We start from the raw sequence: 11,783 nt of genomic DNA, 5'->3' as shown, positions 1-11,783 counted from the left end.
GAAACTCGGTCTTCAGAATCCACTCCCAGGAAGGTCTCTTAGAAGAAACTGCTGATAATGCCAACGTTTTTTTGATAAGTTAAACCACGCCCGTGTGGGACTCAGCAAATCAATTCACCTTTCTCGGCTTCAGCTTTTGTCACGGGCAGAACAAGAGGATGAGACGGGTCGACACCAGCTAGAACTAGGTACTAATGTACTATCCACCTTAGACATTTTCTGATGTCTAATTCAGGTACCAAGGAGAAACCAGATGGACCCACCCATTCACATAAAGTTAAAACGAAAACACCTCCCAGCCCAGGGAGTTGAGAGGGTGTCCTGGTGAGAATGAAACCCGCTGGGGAGGTTTTAACCACTGGATGGATCTCCTTGGAGCCAAAAAAAAAACCCCAACCCTGATCAGGACTGGGAGGGCAGTTGGGAGGGACACAGAGTCTACAGACCCAGGACCTCACTGCGCATGAACCTTCGTGTTGTCAGCAAAGGGCATGCAGGGGAAGCAGACTCTCGAACAGGCCAGTGGGCTCCTGTTTGTACACAAGCATGACATACCTCAGGTTGGCAAGGCCAACATCACCCCTATATCTCAGCATCCTTTAAAACCTACTAACTTTATTTTTAAAAGATTTTTTTTTCCCCTGGGGGGAAAAATGAGCACCTTCTGTAACAAGGAAAATAACAACAATAGTTATAATAATGAGAAAAGCAAAATAAGCACATGTAAGTGCATTTTTTTTCTTAGAGATTTATTTTTGTTTGATGATGCTGACACCAGTCAGGGAGAGAGGAGAATGTTGGGAGTCCCGCAGGGAAGTGAGCACCCAGAGGAGGGGCTGCTGCTTCCTGTGGGGGGAGGGGTGGGGTGTGGGAGTGGGGGGGGGTTTGGTGTTGGGGTTTGTTTAATTTGTTGCTGGAAGTTTTCCTTTTGTTCTCTTTTATAAATCTCTCCCTGGGCTTTCGAGCTTCCCCCCCTCCCACCTCCCTTCCCCTGCCCCCCAATTTCATTTTTAAAAAGCGAGCTCGCTCGCCAGGTGTGTCCCCCAAGCTCTCACAGCTCTAATAAATAAGGAGCACCTGTAAAACAGTAGCTTGACTTGTTAAGTGACTCTGTACAAAGGAGAATATAGAAATACAGTATGTACACGGCATCCACGGGCCCGTGGTGCTTCAAGGCCGGCGCAACACTGTCCCGGCCTCACCTGCCCACTGCCTCCCGCTCGGCGGCCCTGGGCGGGGGGCACCTGGACCCCTCAAGAGGGAACAATTGCTTTATCTGAGTTAGTAAACAGATACACTGAATCACAAGGTGATTTGATTTTTTTTTTTTTTTAGTTTTTTTTTTTTTTTGGTTTTTTTTTTTTTTTTTTTTCTCTTTTTTTTTTTTTTTTTTTCTGTACTCATCAGAACGGGATACTCCACGACTGTCTCACCAACTCAGTGTCAGTACACATGCTCTAGAGGACTTCTGGACTCGCAGCTACAACTGTACAAGTGCACACAAGAAAATCTACCCTGTTATCCTCCACCCACTGATTGAGGATCGAATTGCACATTTCTCTTAACCATGACAGGAGAAAGCAAACAGTGAAACAGAATCATGGGCGATCTTTCTCACTTTCCCTCTTGTTTTCACTGGTTCGTCCATACCATTCTAATTATCATGAAAGGACTCTGCGTATAGAGAGATTGCTTCACTGACTTCCTGGATCACCGAAAACCATCAGGGTTGAAATTTCATCCAAGTCTTTCGTGACGCCCAGCAAATAGTCCCCCTCGGATTATTTTACACCTTGAGGGCATTTTGGTCTTCAGTTCAACACTCTTGCTCTGTTCCCAAATGGGGCGCTATTTAGGAGAATTTAAAGAGAAAGCTGAGAAGAATAAACATTTACCGAGTTCTCTTGGCATTCAGTCTCTGAAAAACCACAGTATAAACTATTCATGCTGCTTCTTACATCTGTCAAATCGAAAATTAAAAGCCATAAAAGTGTAACACTGAAAATATGGCATTAAAAAGGATAAAGGTGGCCTTTGTAAAAATAACAAGAAAAGTATATTAGCCAATAAAATATTCTAACTCTTCATTTAAAAGTGCATCCTGGGCAGGACAGAGATGACGCTGAAGTGTTGGGACTCCAGTATGATCCCTCTCCGCCTTCAAAACGTGAACAGTATAGGTCCAAAACCGTACAATGCAAATCACAATTCTTAGTGTAGCAGCAAAACCACAGCAGTTTTTAAAATGACTAAAAAAAGATTTTTTGTTTTCAAATTCATATCATCTTCCAGCCTCACCCTCCGAGCCTTGAAGATGGAGCGGGGAGAATACCTACATTGGTCCTTGTGGCTTGTCAGGGTTTTGTTTTTCTAAAAACCAGGGGCGAAATCCCTACGTTCCTCTGGGGAGAAGCAGAGATGGTGGCCGCAAGAAGGCTGGGCCCGCTTGGTGGGTCCAAGACGCGCCGGCTTCTCTGGGCTGGAGGCCACCGAAGGAGGGCTGCTTCCTCCGAGATGCTTAATGACAGGAAGCGGCTTTATTTGTTTGAGTTTTAGCCAGAGGGGGTGGTGAGCTGACCAGCTGGTATCATTGGATGGCGTGACATGGTTTGCTCTGTGCCCTCTCTCCACGCAAGCTACCCTGTGAGTGAGCGTTCCTGGAAAAAGAGAAGAAGGGGCCCGTCAGAATCCACGGGATCACACCACACCCCTACCCCGAGTCGGGGGAACCCAGGCAGGAGTCAGAGGTGGCCGCTCTGGTCGGCAGGCCCGACCTACGACGGATCCCCAGAATGAGAGCAGCACAGCATGATTCTGACGTGTCTTTAATTCACGGTTCTGCTCAGGGTCGGCCCTGCCAGCTTTGTGTGAGGAAACGAAACACAGTATGCTTCTTGGCATACCAAAATGAGCACGGTGCACCACGCCCTCCCCCGAAGACCACAACAGCATCGCTTTGCCACCGGGCAACCTTCGCCCGCCACCGTACCGCACGCTTAACTGACAGCTCTTCTGAATTGCCCAAGGTCACCCCAAAGCAAGGCAAGGTCACCAGGGGGCCCTGGAGCTCCAGACCTCAGCCCTGTACTCCATGTCACAGCTCTGGTGTTCGCTGTAGAGGAGGAAAGCCGAGAGATGCACTTTTTAGCACATGAACGATTACTGCAGACACAGAGACCTCTCTTCAGGGGTTTCCTGCAGAGACAACTGAGCTGGGAGAAATGCTCCTCTCCGTGGGTCTGGCCTGACAAAGGTGAGCCATTCCCATCTCTTGATATCCAAACCAAACAGTAGCATGAGACTGGAAGACAATAAACCAACAGGGCCTCGGGGTCCCAGGGCGGAGGCTCATGAATGGGATTGTTCACCAGGAAAGTCAATTTCTGGAGAATGCCCACCCCAGCTTTTGCCGCAGATGTTAGGCTCTGCCTCTCCATCCCTACTGGCTTATTTCATTAGCTACCAGTCCCTTGGTTTGAAATACAACCTCCTGAGGACACTCAGTGACTCCTAGTAAACAGCCACTTAGAAGTCTGCCAAGCAAACTGTAAAGTCCCTGAGGTTTGGGGCCGTGTCTGTTTGGCCCACATCTCCACACCCAGCCCGCAGTTCAGCTAGACACACGTATGTCAAGTGAATGAGGGTCAAGCAGCTCCCGTCCCTCATCCCCTCAAAACAATTCCTTTTCTTTCCTGCTGATATGTGTGGATGTCAGAAATGTGAAAGGGTAAAATCTGACTAAATGTGAAGGTGGTGACAGAGGACTCGTAAACATCTTTACAGCGGTTGAGATTATTCCTAGAACAACGAACACATAATTTCAGAGAGGTGATAGAATTGGAAAACTTGAAGGGACCCCAGAGATAATATAATTTCCGCATTTTATAGATGAAGAAAAAGAGGCCACAAAGAGACGTGCAAACTTGCTCAGGGTGTCTGTAGCATGAATTTAGCACAAGTATGAGGAGGTCAAAATGCCTGTTGGGAGGACTAAGTACAAGCTTGTGCTTTAAACCCTGCTCTCCAAGTCATCGTGTTAATGGTAACGATAATAATGATCAGCCAAAAACAAGGTCTGAAAATCTGAATGTGCATGACAGGAAATGCCTGAGTTCCCCAAATCACATTAAATCACCAGATCCGTGTGTATTTAATATGTATATTAAATAACCAAAGTGAAAATGCAAAACACCACAAATATGCAATGGGTGTGGAATTACAAGGCCATGGAAATCTTTTCATTTGGCATGGTCAGATTTGGAAATGTGGGTATTTATCTCTGAATAAAGAGCTCATTTTTATTTCTTCCTTGTCTCTCTCTCCTTTCCTTCCTTTTTTTTCTTTCTTTCTCTTTTCTTTTTTTGAGAATGAAACAATGGCAAGAAGGGTTACAGAAATAAAAATGCCAAGAGGCACTATCAAATGAGAGGCCATAAAGAATTGGAAAGGAGCTTCAGAAATCATGAATGGATCCAAAGACACAAGTGTAGCTTCTTCTGGGGCAGTTCTTTTCCATCTAGGGAGCAGAGCCTGGAGCTTGCTGTGGAGGGAGGAAAACCATCCCCACCTCTGGGCTTGGGGCCAAGAGTGACCAAATCTTCTAGTCAGAGGGGGCCTCTGAATCCTTTCTTTAAAAAGGAAAAGAAAGAAAGAAGAAAAAAAAGCATTTAACGCTTTCTTCCAGTCACTGGGAAACACCGCCATTTTGAATGACTTACTTGAGAACGCCTTAACTGCTTTTTCAAGGATGTGGATTTTTTTCCCTGTAATGTAATCATGACCTCAAAAAGAGGAATATTTCTCAGATGAGTTTCTTTATATTCAAATCACCTTTGGACAAAGGCCAAACATGGACAGCATCAGCCTACTTGGAGAAAATTTCAAGGCTTTCATAAGGGACTGGGAAAACGGGATTATAATGAGAGCCATTCTGGAACCTTAACTACAGCGTTTGCCATCCCAAACACTATAATAATCATTATTATTCTCTGGTATCTATTATTGTCTGGTAAATAATATGTGTTTTCCCCCCAAGTTCTAAAGGGTGCAGCTGCTCCACACTCTATTTTTTGCAGCCCCATTCCTGCCGCTCTGAAAGCCTCCTCACACCGAGCTTATTTTAAGAGAATGGCGAAGTAGACAATTCGTGCTGTTTCCTTCCCTCTCGCCACATACTTGCCAGGTCTGGGACACCCACAGAGGCCAGATGGTGGCAGTACAAGTCCCTGTCTGCTGGTAACATTTGAGGAGGGGGTGGGATGGAGGTTATCCTCATTTGTTCCCATGACTCTGGCTGGTCAGAGCAGCCCCCTTATTGGGGACACCGGAATAGACTCTGGAATCAATGACAATGAAGAACCAAGCTTGGGCTTCACCTTCTCCAAGGGATTGGTGTGCAAAGTATGACACTCAAGAGTGGGAAGGAAACAAGCTTGCAGTTTTAGAAAGTGATCATGAGGAAGCTCCGGAGCCGAGCCACTCCCTACATTGCCCTTGCCCAGCAAAGGGGTCTTATGGAAAATCCACCCACTTTAAATTTCTTGATCTGAACGAAGGAGAAATTACTATGATAAGTGGAGAGAGACACAAGTTACAGTCCAGCGTGTCCCCTTCCTTAACCTCCCCAAGCCTTGATTCTTCTTCTGTGAAATGGGTGCCTCAGGGAGATTTTTCTATTATATCTTCCATCTCTCAAGTTCTGTGACTGTAGGATTTTTGGACCAAAACCAGTGTCAATTATGCAGGATTATAAACGTGAGCATAACATAAGGAAGGCTATAAATTTCTGAACTCCAAAGCCCAAAGTTCCAGAGACTCTTTCTATTAATCTCTCTCTCTCTCTCTCTCTCTCTCACACACACACACACACACACACACACATCCCTCTCTGGCAGAGAATTTTGGAGTGTCCCTATAATGCAAGGAATTCTGGGAAAGTGGCTATACTTGTGCCTCACATTTGGGTTTTCCTGTGAGTCAGGGGTCCATCCCAAGGTAGGACAACCCAGGGTCCTATTACATGGAATATCACAAGTATACCACGCATGTACCGTATTGAAGACTGGCTCCACAATGCATGGTCTCCAGCAGGCTCGTATGGCCAGATGCCTTCAGGATTCCAGGCACCGTTGTCCCTTCAGGCCAGAAGAATGAAGTACCTTCCTTAGGGAATGCATAACCAAGTGCACTGAGAGAGCCTCTGCCTGCCTAGCACTTTTCTTTCTTTCCTTCTTTCTTTCTTTTTTTCTTTCTTTCTTCCTTCCTTCCTTCCTTCCTTCGTTTTCTTTCTTTCCTTCCTTCCTTCCTTCCTTCCTTCCTTCCTTTTCTTTCTTTTTCTTTTCTTTCTTTCTTTTTCTTTCTTTCTTTTCTTTCTTTGTTCCTTCCTTTCTTCCTTCCTTCCTTCCTTCCCCTTCTCTTTTTTAAGTAGGCTCCACGCTGAGTGTGGAGCCCAATGTAGGGCTTGACCTCACGACCCTGAGATCAAGACCTGAGCTGAGATCAAGAGTTGGATGCTTAACCAACTGAGCCACCTAGGTGCCCCGCTTTTCCTTTTTTACATCAGGAAAGCATTGCTAAGAATGTGACTGAGTTACTCATCCTCCTTTACCACACAAGAATTTTCAGAGAACTACAGAGAACAAAAAAATGTGCCTGAGTACTAATAAATTTTTTCAATGTTGATACTGTCAAAATACCACCATTCTCACCTTCTCTTCTTTGGCCTTTACGGTCTAAGACTTATGCTGGTTGCATTCAAAAGGAAATTTTATAATTTCTACACAACAATTCCCAAAAGTAAATGTGTGCCCAGAGAAAAATGTCTGCCTTATCCTACATCCCAACATTTGCAAGCTGGTCCCTCTATGGTGCAAGAGTCCACCTCTGCCGGGAAGCCTGCCTCGATTTATCTAATCCATTTTCCAAACTTTTATTCTTCTTTCCTTCCTCAAATACCTTTGTCATTAGCATAATCAAACTCCTGGATGTCGGTCGTGTCCTACCTGTTTAGAAGGCAAGCTCCCCACGTCTGTCATATTTACTCCTGGAGTCTACAACCCTGTGGCATCAACTCTACGATGTGCTAGAGATGCCCACTGCTGAGCCACTGGCCTCTGTCCGTTTACCTGAGCCCTGCAGTGATGCGGCTCACCCAGGCACGTCAGCCCATCACTTACCACGGTTAAACACAGCCATTACGTGCTGGCTTCAGCCATGCTGTTTCTCTGGGACAATAATGAGCCCCTGAGGACTGAAATGCTCTCAGGTAACTGTAGCTATTCTGGGACACTCACAAGAGTAGAGCCCTGCGGTCAGTGAGCAGAGTCACCTGCGTTAGCTGAGAAACCCAAGTGTGACGCCAGATAGTGGTCTCCACGAAGAGCCCTTCCTAGAAAAGGCTGCAGCGTGGTGAGTTTTTGCCAAAAAACGGTTCCTTCTCTCCCCCATCAACCATTGTTTCGCGAAGTTTTGAAATGGCTTTTACCAAGACAGAAAGAGTTTTCATTTATGAAGTGGGTGGCACCTCTTTTCTTATGGCTCATTAGTTGGCGAAAGTCATTGAAAAACATCCCTTCTCCTTCCTAGTGTGATTGTTATGGGACGTAACGAGGGGTGGGAAGCCGAGGGTGAGCTTCAGTTAGCTCAGGGCTGAGCTCTGGTCTGAACTACAACCCCATTGCCACAGTGCTGCCCTCCCCACAGCTCTGATAAACCAAGGCTCATGTATATTTAACAGAAAAAAAAAAAATTAAGCCAAGCATCAGGTCTTGCTTTTCTTTTTTATAAATAAGTTTCTCCTTTAGCAATATCTCCTATTTTACTCTTTAATCAATAAAAATCACAACCATGTAAGACCACCTACTGGGATAACTCCATCTTTAATTCTTTGTTTGAAAAATTAAAATTTTGGTTTTCTTTGCCTGGCCGGTTCTATGAGTTAAGTGGGTAAGAGGCCTGTTTATTCTCCTAAGTGGTCACTGCTATTTCTTGCTGACCTCTAAAAGTTCCTAAGGGAATGAACCCTCAGCCATGGAACCCCATCTTGTGCACTCATACAAGTTCTTTTCTTCATCCTGGACAACTGATCTTCTTTAAATACCTCAACTCCTTTCTGGAACCTGGGAGTTTGAGCAAAACAAATGACCCTGTCTGGCCCCTTCCTAAAAGCATGTGGGGATTCATGAGTACATTTTCATCAACACACAGGAGCTGTGGCTACATCCATTCACAAAAGAGAAAAATAAAAAAAGGAGAATTACATAATATAGCTAATGTTCTGCAGGAAATTTTGACGATGAGCCAAGAGCTCTATGTCCTGGCTTTTAGGACTGAGCATTTCCACGATGGTTTGGGAAAGCTGCATTTTTTTCTCAAATTTTAGTGAGCACCTACTTTATATTAAATACCGTACTAGGCACTTTTATATACTTATTTCACTTGAAAACAAGCCCATTGTATATACTTGTTTCACTTATACACTTCCTTCATTGAAACAACAATGTTACTTAAGTATTTATTATTGTCCCCATTTTGCAGATGAGGAAACTTTCCTAGGAAGGTTAAGGAGCTTACTTGGTCAAGGTCGCTAGCTAGAAAGGGGCAGAGTGGGTTGAGTCCAGCTCCTGTGACCCCAAGCTCCATGGTTCCATCCAATGAGTGCTTCCCCCAGTCTGGGGTTTCATCTCTCCCCTTCCTTCCTGACAAGTGGGGGTCACAGTCCAGGTCCTTTGCTTTACAAACAAGAACTCTGAGAAGTTATTTGATAAGAAGTTATAATTACATTTTCAATCAAGTTCCATCCAATACATAAACTAGCTAATGCTAGTTCATGTGCCTTCTAAAAATTCTGCCTTGGACAAAAAACAGTAGATGTTTATTGTGTTAAGACTGAGTTTGTTATTTCTCTATATATTATCTGGACATAGGCATTCTAGGTTTAAAAAAGAAAAAGAAAAAGATCCTAGAGCAAAAAGCAGCTTTCTGCAGCAAGTAGCTATGGTCTACGGAGCAACAGTAAATTTTAGGATTTCAGGCGGGATCTGGAAAGGTGGTCTTTCTGGCACTTTATCCCTTCTTTACAACCAGTCGTGAGTAGAGGAGGGTAGGAAGGAGAGCGGGAGATACTGGGAGACAGAGGGAGTAGCTTCATATTCATGGAAACTAACTTCCCTGTACAGAATGAGAGCAAGCATACTGACTCCCCACCACCCCAACCGCCCACCCCCACCCCCACACAGCCAAGGAGATGGAGAATGCGGTTAATAATTGCTTCCCTGCAACCCTCACCCTCCCAATCCCAGATGTTGAGGTACAACTTATTTCCTCTCTGAGATCAGCTGTCCAACGTGAGGAAGCGATTCCATGGGTGGCAAAAATATGCCTCTGGTTCTTGGCACGGGGCGTGTAACTCAAGCAGCTTTGGTCGTATCTTGTGTCCCACGGAGAGGAAAGGCAGATGAGGACTCAGGTTCTAATCCTGGCTATGCCACTCTGACCTTGAGCATTTGCTCTGTTTGTCCCAGTCTCTACTTGTTTTTACAAGTTGAACCAGACATCTTAGAATTTCTGGAATGGTTTTCCTAACTTCCACGGTTGACAGCATGGAAGTGTTTCTTTACCTTCCATTACACATCCAAGGGAAGCAAGTTCTGGGCTACAGGGGCTACCATGACAATTCTTTTAGCAAGCACCTACTATATGCCAGGTATTACCTGGGCATTTTCACCCAGGTTATCTACACTGGAACCTGATGGCTCTATGAGCTAGGGGCTTTTATCTTCATTTTCCTCCTACGTGAGACGTGCTCAGTGATTTTGCATGGGGACTCTGGAGCCAGGCTGCTGGTCAGACCCCAGCACTGTCGCAGACTGACCAATGACCCTGGGTAGGAGACTTATCCTCTTTGTGCCTCAGTTATTTCATCCGTAAAATGGATTTACTAATGGTATCCCATAGCACTGTTGTGGGCATGTAACATTTGAACACTGCCTACATATAGAGTGTGCTTGATAAATATTAGCTGACACCATTATTTAATGAGAGTACAGGCACCAAGACATTGTAAAGTGTATCCAAACTCTCACAGCTGGTAAGAGATACACCCAGTTTTCAAATCCAAGCAGGTCTCACTCCAGCCTTTCTACTAGGGACAGTAGCTGCCGGCTCTTGGGCACCTGTGATGTGCCCCACTGTCCGTGCTCTCTTACTGATCCCTCACAGCAACGGCATCGCTGCTCGTGACCGAGAGGAGACAAAGCGCTTCCTTCCTCACCTATGAAATGGCTCTGCCGGGATCGGGACCCAGGCTGGCCCAACTCCAAAGCAGAGGTCCTTTGCCACGAAACCACAGCACTGCCTACCTGCACCACCGGAAGCCCCCTGTCACCACGTGTCAGCGCTTCAGAAGGAGGTCTTTGGCATGGAAGGTTAAAAAAGATGAAGGACAACATCCCCAAAAGCTGTCCCCCTCCCCTGACAGTACCTGCAGGCCCCGGGGAGGGTGGGATTCAGCTGCTGTGGACATCTCAGAAGCTGTCTGAGGTAGAGCCCGCCACCCAAGCATGATGGCTGCTCCTTGGGCCAAGATCAGAGCGTCTGGGTGTCCCTGCGGCCACCACCCGGGCTCTGTGCCCATCAGTGGGTAGGTCCTCTGCCAGGAGCACACGGCCTGCCCCCGTGTGCCCGAGAGCCACGGCCCCCAGCCCGCACCACGCCTGGCCAGCTGGCCGGGCACAAAGGCCGAGCCCTGCATCTGCAGCACCCTGGGGCCCGGCCAGCGCCCCCCGACTGCACGTGGACATGCTCTGTCAGTGGTGAGGTTCCTTCCCGCACGTGCTGGGAAGCCGCTCTAGGCCCATGCCAGACACAAAGTTCCTCCTCCCGCCGCACCGCCGCCGCGCTGTACACACTTACAGTACACATGGGGCAGCCTCCGCCCCTCGCACGGTAGCGATAACAGCCCGCAATGTTTAGCATCCACCCCTGGTAATTAGCCTGTCATCAGAATGCAGCGATCAGCTTTAGTGATGCCAGTCTTTCTCTTGCTTCCTTTCAGTCTGCGAACAGCTGCTAAAGTAATTTTCCCCCAACACAGATTTCATGCTGTCACTCCTCCGCTCGAGGTCGGGGTGACGTTGTCTAACGCATGGAGTACCCACCCCACAACCTCCCGCTCCCGCACTGACTGCCCTCCTCCAGCCTCCGGGGCCCCCCTCCCTCCGCGTAGGGCTTTGCTCCAGCCGGGCAGAGGGGGGGGGGCTCATCCCTCACGGGGCTCACTCCTCTCTGCCGCTGTGCCTTTTCACATCCTATTGCACTCCTTAGCCTTACACTCCGACTGCCAGTCCGTGACGCTCCCCAGACTCAGGACCCAACTCGCAACTCGCATGCTTTATGTAACCCTCTCAGGTAACTCCATCCGCTGTTGCTCTCCCGGGACTCTTCTCCTTCATTTATTCAGCGAATACCTGCATGCCCACTCGGCCAGCCCTGCGCTAGAAACCCGGTTGCGGCAGCGAGCGAACCGCGCCGGGCGGGCCTCGCCGAAGCACACTGTCTGTGGTACCACAGCGTCGGCAGCTCTGCGTGGCACTTGGAGAAGCTGCCTTGGCTATTTCTTGTCTCTCTCAGCAGCTTGTTAGCTCCTCAAAACAAGTCAAGGACACCTGCCACTCCCTCTCCCATTTTTTTTTCTTTTCCCTTCCTTCCTTCTCCTTCCCTCCCTCCCTCCTTCCTTCCCCCTTCCTTCCTCTTTCCCTCCCTCCCACCTACACTCCCTTCCTTCC

At 47.2% G+C, this 11,783-nt stretch overlaps 1 protein-coding gene across 1 annotated transcript in view; it reads right to left on the bottom strand.

Annotated features, from left to right (window-relative positions):
- Positions 1 to 473: 473 nt before the first annotated feature.
- Positions 474 to 11,783, bottom strand: part of SOBP (sine oculis binding protein homolog) — a 159,865-nt gene continuing 148,555 nt past the window's right edge. The window contains exon 7 of the mRNA XM_025860511.2: positions 474 to 2,657. The gene's annotated coding sequence lies outside the window, so the exon portion shown is untranslated. The remainder of the gene's footprint in view (positions 2,658 to 11,783) is intronic.

Source organism: Callorhinus ursinus, unplaced genomic scaffold, assembly GCF_003265705.2.
Source record: "Callorhinus ursinus isolate GAN/ISIS: 27379988/994484 unplaced genomic scaffold, GSC_fseal_2.0 scaffold6, whole genome shotgun sequence".
Taxonomy (NCBI): Eukaryota; Metazoa; Chordata; class Mammalia; order Carnivora; family Otariidae; genus Callorhinus; species Callorhinus ursinus.
The sequence above is the reverse complement of the archived record's forward strand: the minus strand, read 5'-3'. Positions and strand labels throughout refer to the sequence as shown.